This window comes from Aphelocoma coerulescens, chromosome 2, assembly GCF_041296385.1.
Source record: "Aphelocoma coerulescens isolate FSJ_1873_10779 chromosome 2, UR_Acoe_1.0, whole genome shotgun sequence".
In the NCBI taxonomy this organism is placed as follows: domain Eukaryota; kingdom Metazoa; phylum Chordata; class Aves; order Passeriformes; family Corvidae; genus Aphelocoma; species Aphelocoma coerulescens.
Genome location: NC_091015.1, coordinates 15,431,323 through 15,438,072, shown reverse-complemented (window position 1 = coordinate 15,438,072; position 6,750 = coordinate 15,431,323). Strand labels below are relative to the sequence as shown.

General features: G+C 45.9%; 1 long non-coding RNA gene across 1 annotated transcript; it reads right to left on the bottom strand.

Annotated features, from left to right (window-relative positions):
• Positions 1-2,360: 2,360 nt before the first annotated feature.
• On the bottom strand, positions 2,361-5,907 carry LOC138105621 (uncharacterized). Its single transcript, XR_011148576.1, has 2 exons — positions 5,723-5,907; positions 2,361-3,261 (listed from the first exon to the last, which is right to left on the bottom strand). It is a non-coding gene; the product is annotated as an uncharacterized lncRNA (long non-coding RNA).
• Positions 5,908-6,750: the final 843 nt, after the last annotated feature.

Below are 6,750 nucleotides of genomic sequence, written 5' to 3'. Positions count from 1 at the left end.
ATTTCTCTGTAAGTGAATGGTTCACATACTTGGAATGAGCAGCTGGAGAGATTGCTGACACCCCATCTATCCAGGCACCTTCAGGCACTTCAGAGCAAACAGCACAGATCCAGCTGAGAGATATCTGCCTTCCCAGCCTGGAAAGCTAGCCCTGTCCCTGCCAGTCCTGTCTCCTCTGGCCTTATTTCCCTACATCCTGCCTCTTCCAGCCCTGTCCCTTCTAGACCTGTCCCTCAGTCCTTAACCTCACCCTTGAAAACCCATCTCTGATGTCTGCTGGGTTTTCCCATTTAAATGCATAAAATGTGGTGTACAGACACACCTTGTCAGCTGGGCTCATTTTGGCTACCTGGGCTGGAGGTGAAGGGAGGCCTGGTGAGAGATGGAGGATGAACAGCTGGGAACCAAAGTGCTCCCTTCACGTGCATCGGGGGGGTGACAATGAGTTGGCATCACCAGCTTCTGTTCTATTGACTACTGGGGTTTAACATCCACCTCTGGGGGAAAGGGGCTTGGCTGAGCCTGACCCACAGCCAGCAGCAGAAGGCAGAGCTGAGAGCCCCTGCAGTACCAGGGACTTCGTGAGGGCTTGCACACCCAGCTCCAGGCCACAGCACTCCCATGGGACACAGCATACACAACCCTACTTTCTTGTCTCCTGCCACTTGTGTTCATGTGGGCAAGGAGAAACTTCAACCTGTTTGTAAAAGTAGTAGTGGATTTTATATATATTAATCTAAGACAACATCACTGGCACAGAACTGCTGGGTTTTTTCTTCCTGATCTGACTTTGACAGAGATTCCTGTCTATTGACAGGAAAAGTTCCATTGAACTTTTTCCCCATTAGTTTTACTACCAATTCATCCCATACTGACTTTCCATCACCTGTGTCTTAGCTTTTGCTTTTACACAGTTCTTCAATATCAGATAATTTCTTCAAGAGGTAAACAAAACAATCATAATCTGCAATTATTTGTTGCTATTTTTTTCCATATGTTTTTCATCACTGATCCATGGGAAAGTGGATTGTTTTGTTTTAAAAACATGTCTGTTGAGGTAAAGTTAAAAGGAAATCAAACAACCTACTGGAGAAAAGTCTTGAAAGCAATAAAGGCTCCCAACCAGTGATGCTTCCCTCCTTGCTAAGAAAATCTCCACCAATGAAGCAGTTGTTGAGCCCAAGTCTGGGGAAAGGCATTCCCCCAGTCACCTCATAATATGGATCTGGTAGGTCTGAGTCTTTGGTCTTCCAGTTATTTCCTTGTGTGTGTAAATAACAATGATCCTGACATATACAGCAGTCCTTAAGAAGGATAATACCTGCTCAGTAAATTGCATTGTTATTCACAAGTCTGTTATGTGTGTCTTTCTCAAAGACAAACCTTAAGGCTTAATTTATGTTTGTATAAAGACATCACACCTCCTCGAATAACTGGGGAGAATATTGAGAGTGAAGCTGTTACTACAAGAGATGCCATTTTAAAAGGTCCACCTTTGCTCCAATGCCTGGTGCAGAGCATGAACAGGTTCATTGCAGGCACCAAGACATGGAGACAGGGAAGGTGGTTTGGGTGAGGGCTGTAAAGAGTGACACAGATAGAAAAGGGTGGGTGAAGTAAGAGCAAACCTCGAGTATTGGTATGTGCAGTGTTCCTTTGTGAGAAGTGTGGCTGCCTGTCTCTAAGGCAGAGTCCACAGAGGTGAAGGACGTTCTTTGACATTTCCATTGAGCTGCATATATTGAGGGGCCTTTCAAATCCATCCCAGTTGTCAAAGGCATTTTCTTTTCAGATAACCCAAGCTAATACAATGCAGCAGCCTCAGGCTAAATCCCAGCTGAGAGCAGTCAGGTCAGTTATGTTACTTCAGTTTGTGATTGTCCTCATAAGTCCTTCATAAGCTTATCTAAGGTAGCTTGTAGGTGACAATGCATGCTGATTTGTGAGGAAGGATTTTCATGCTAAATGGATGATATAGAAATCCTCTCAGCAGGGAGAGTGCAAGAACACATCATTACTCTGTCCCTGCAATCAGTGGGTTGGGTAGAGCTCATTAGATATTGGCCCTTCTTTAGAGGCTGTTCCCTACACATCAGTATTTATCTCCCTCTGTCCAAAGTGACCAACAGTGGCACATTCCTTGGAGATCCCCTGCCTGATGTGACCACCATTGAGGTGGTGGCTCCCAGCTCACAGGCAGCGGGTCCATGAGCCCTGTGGCCACAGGGAGAGCAGGATTTCTGCAGCATCACATGCATGCAGCACATGGCAAAGACAGTCAGTACCTTTGGTATAAAGCACTTAATGATCTGGGCTGCTCTCTAATTAGTTGTCTATTTATTAATAACAATATTAATTAATACTGGACTCACTTATTATTTTTATTAGTAGAACAGAAAGCACAATACAGAAATTTTAATTATGTTCATTTTACATATGATAAAAGTGAAGCAGAGATGGGTGGAATGCCTTCTTCAATGTCACACTTCAGTTTACTCTCAGATCTGGAAACAAAATCTGTTTCCAAGTATTGGACCAACCTGGAGCTGCCAGGTCCTTTGATGGGGTTTTCTGGGTACTTATGACTGCTTCAACGACTTTCTCATTGCAGCATTCCAGAAACTGAAGGAAACCACTTCTGGGCCAGGGTTAACACACTTCAGTTGAAGGTCACAGTAAAAATCAGCTACTTGATAAGGATTTTTTCCAGGTGAGCTGGTGGACTGTTGCATGGCAATGAACAGAGCAAATGCTGTTCTCTTGATGATTTTCAGGCCCTCCAAGGACATGTTTCCTATTCTGAGATGAAATTCATGTCTTCTCCTTTACCCATGTATGCCCTATGCCACTACCCAAACACAAACCAAAACATAAGTTTTTTCTTTCATGATCCCTTCTGCTTTGGTAGCCTTGATACCCTCCACTCCAGCCATGCATTTTATTTCAAGATCCACTTTGTTTTTGCAGCCTCTTCACTCTTTCCCTGGCTCTTTTGTTTGAATTTGCTGTGTAGCCTCAGGTGCGTGTTCTGCAACACCTCTCCAGTTAGTGTTTATGTTCATCCCGAGGCCATGAGCAGAGGGGGCCTTTATGGAACTGCTCTTCTCTGTCCACTTGTACAACCCGAGACTCTTGTCAAAGGTTGTCTGACACCTTGTGCACCATCTCTGTAGCACTCAACATCACCGTCCCTGGCCATGGGCATTACGGGTTTTGTTGAGTTTGTGTAACAATGGCAAGACCACTGGGAAGCCCGTTACCCTGGAGGCAATAAAAGATAATTAACTGTAAAGGTATATTTGTGTATTTTTTCAAATTGAGATTTCCTGTATTTTGCAATTTGATTAGCTGAATTGTTTTATAGAGTAAAAAAAACCCCAACTTTACACTTCAGTGAAATAACATTTCCATCCTCTTTATCAAGGAGTGAGCTCCCACTTACCCGTTTGCCAGAACCAAAATTTTTACAAAATCTCTTTCAGACAAGGCTGTAATCCTGAAATACAACAAGTTTAAGCAATCATTTTGTAGCTGGATATTTCTTGATTCCCCTTGTACATCTAACTAGAAAGGAGAGCTGAAGAACAGCTGGGAGAAAGTGGAGTAATTTCTGTATTAGCCATTAGCAGGCCAGAGATTTTTCCTAAGGAAACTTGCCCATTTAAACAGAAAGCTGAGAGCACACAGAGATTTTTCCTACATCTTCCTCTGAGAGTGAAATGTAGGCATTAGTGTTAAATCGTTTTCAATTTTTGTAATGGCTTAACATAAATAGCTTTTCCTACTCCAAGTCAGTACACTTGACAGCTGTTAAATACTGCTCTTGCCAAAACAGGCCCTTGTCACCTCAGTCCTTATCCCAGTAAAACTCCCAGTTCCCAGCTGAATCATGAATCCCATGCTGCAGGGGAGCCATTGCACGGCTCTCTGTGGTTCCTGCATATGGGCAGGCAGAGAAGCCTCTGCAGGATGACACATGTGTGAGGAAAGCAGGGAAGGTGTGGGGTTGGCAGCACATTTTGCATGACTGAGCATCTGACCCACCTTTAACCCCTCCAGCCTTTGGCACCGTCTGGTGTCCCCCAAACAAGGACATGCCCCAGGGGGAGATGGCTCTTGGTCCCATGGGATTGGCTTTCTGACACTGAGATCAGGTGCCTTCCACCTCTCACTGGCACAGGTTAACCATGGTGACAGACAACAAGCAACCTCCTCACACCCAGGCAAGGGGCAAAAACGAGAAACCAGGGCACCATCATCAGCTGCTGCTGCTGCTCTCTCCTGTTGCTACCAGAAGGACTTAGGTGCCAGCAGAGCTGTGTCACCTCTGGAGAGAGGAGCACTAAGGGCAGCTGCAGTCCACTGCTACCCCTCAGCTATTGAGTAACAATGCAAAAGCCCACATTAATTTTAGGGGTCTGTCATCTCGCAGACATAGTGTCCTCAGAGTGGGAAGGAGTCCTATAAAGCACACTAGAAAGATCCTTTCAGTATGTTCTGCATTTCTGGGGTTGCTGCAGCCCCTTCCAGGTGTCATGGAGGAGCAGGTGACCCTGCCTCTGTGGCACCAGACCTTCCAAAACCACCTTTCCAGGGGGTGAGATTACCATCCTGGCTGGATGGAGCGGTTCTATCTCCAAAAGCCCTACATACAGCATGCATGTGTGTAATTTGCCCATTACACAAACAGCAAAAAGAAAATGTTGCTTGCTTTCTGCACCATTTTTCCCTGGTTTCCTTTCTTTGTTATTTTGTTCTTTTCCCTCACAGTAGTCATTTAAACAATTTCTCATCTCACATTGAAGTGAAGTCATTTTAAGACGGCTTCCTCCTGTTTAAATTAGAAGGAGAAAGAAAGGGGAAAGAAAATCTTTCTTGCTTTGCTGTCAGTCCTCCAATATGAACAAGTAGAGACTATGTTTGTTGGAGATAAGTACCTGCACCATTCTGGCAGGAGTACCTTGCCTATAAAGGTACTGTCACACTGCAAATCTAAGATACAGAATTGTAAGGTACTCACATGGATGTAACTGCCAGGCCAAAAATATCTAGCTGCTGTTCTTTCACCAAAGTTGTGATGGTGCTTATAAGCTTTCAAACACAGTATTTTCATTATATTGATATTTTCCAATACTATGTTGAAATATATGGGTAGTTAAAAAAGCTGACCTTGATAAGAGGAATTATATTTTTCCAAACTATTAATGTTATTCTGAAAGATCAATAAATAAAATATTGAAGGAAACACTTTTCTTTATCAACGTAGGACAATAACCACCAAAACCAACAGCCACCCTGCAGCACAGCTGCAGCAGCAGACACCAGCCAGGACACACTCCCCAAGGGGCCGGGGACCCCCAGGAGGGGATGTCCCAGCAGAGCCCAACACATTTTTGTTCATCAGCTACAGATGTGACCAGTGGGACCACTTATTTTTTTGGCCCTCTTCCTCTGGCTGATCAGCCTGGCCACATCTGCTTCTAAACTGGCTAAACTTCTTGGGTACAACTTCTGGGCCTTTTTTAAAAATATCACTGCTAATTGACTTCTCTAGGAGATGGGACAGTGGAAGCATTTACATGGATAATGTTCCAAGTATCCAGAAGAGAGTAACAACAGCTTTACTGCTCATGCTGGGCAGCCCAGCTGGGCCATGGGTACAGGCACAGCTCTCACCATGACCTTGAATCAGGCATTGGTTCTGCTCTCATCAGCTCCTCACCTGCTGAATGTTGAGGATGTGTCTGGGAAGTGCTCGAAAGTTGGGTTAACGAACACCACTAATGAATGCAGGTTGAAAAAGGACATCTCACTTCCCAGTTCTGGCTCTCAGGGCATTTCCCCAGCCTTTCGTCCCTCCAGGCAGCTCTGTGAGCAGTGGGAGGTGCTTGGGGCCACGCCGTGGCTGGATTTAAGCTGCTTCGCCCGGAAGAGGCACTGTGAAAGTGCTGCATCGCAGTGCGTGAGAGCAGCTGTCTCCATCCACAGCTTCAAGCACTACCACAGCAACTAATTAGTGTTGTTTATTAGTGCTGCATTCCCCTAGCTGAGCACGCTGCAGATTGCAGCTGCTGTGGCCCTCCGTACCGTCCTAGGAAAAGCCCTGGAAGCAAATTGCCTTGCAGCGTGCCCTGAGGGTCAGCTAATCCTGCCCCTGCAGGGCCAGACCCGATGGCTGAGCTTCAGACAAGGAAACCTCATGCAAAAAATCATCTGTTCAAGGAAATGATTAAGGGTTTTCATCTTCTCTGCAGTGAGATACTTCCTGCTGTCTGATGAGACCAGTCTTGCTGGGGATGGTGAAGCTGTAGAAGCTGCAAGTGATGCAGCAAAGTGCCCTCTCCAGTGCAGCCTGAGTGGGAGCTGATGGTGTGAACTGTCATGCACTGTCCTGAGCCCCTCCCTGCCTGCAGCACAGAGTCCCCAGCATGGCCAGCAGCTCACAGGGCAGCCTTGCCTGCACACCATGAGGCTGGGAGCCCAGCAGGCACCGCTCAACATGGATACCCAGCAGTGAGCCTGATGAGAAGCACCCCATGCCACCAGTGCACCATGAGCACCATGCTGCCCCAGAGATGAACAGCACATTAATGGCAACACCTGCCTACACTGCATCTACTGCCAGCTCTTCTCTACAGCAACCACCAGCTGAGCATGCAGAAGCAAATGCTCGGGAAAAATTAACGAGCAATTTGGTTTTGTCTGGCTGAAATGGGATAAAAGAGAATCCAGCATACATGCTCCTGGTGA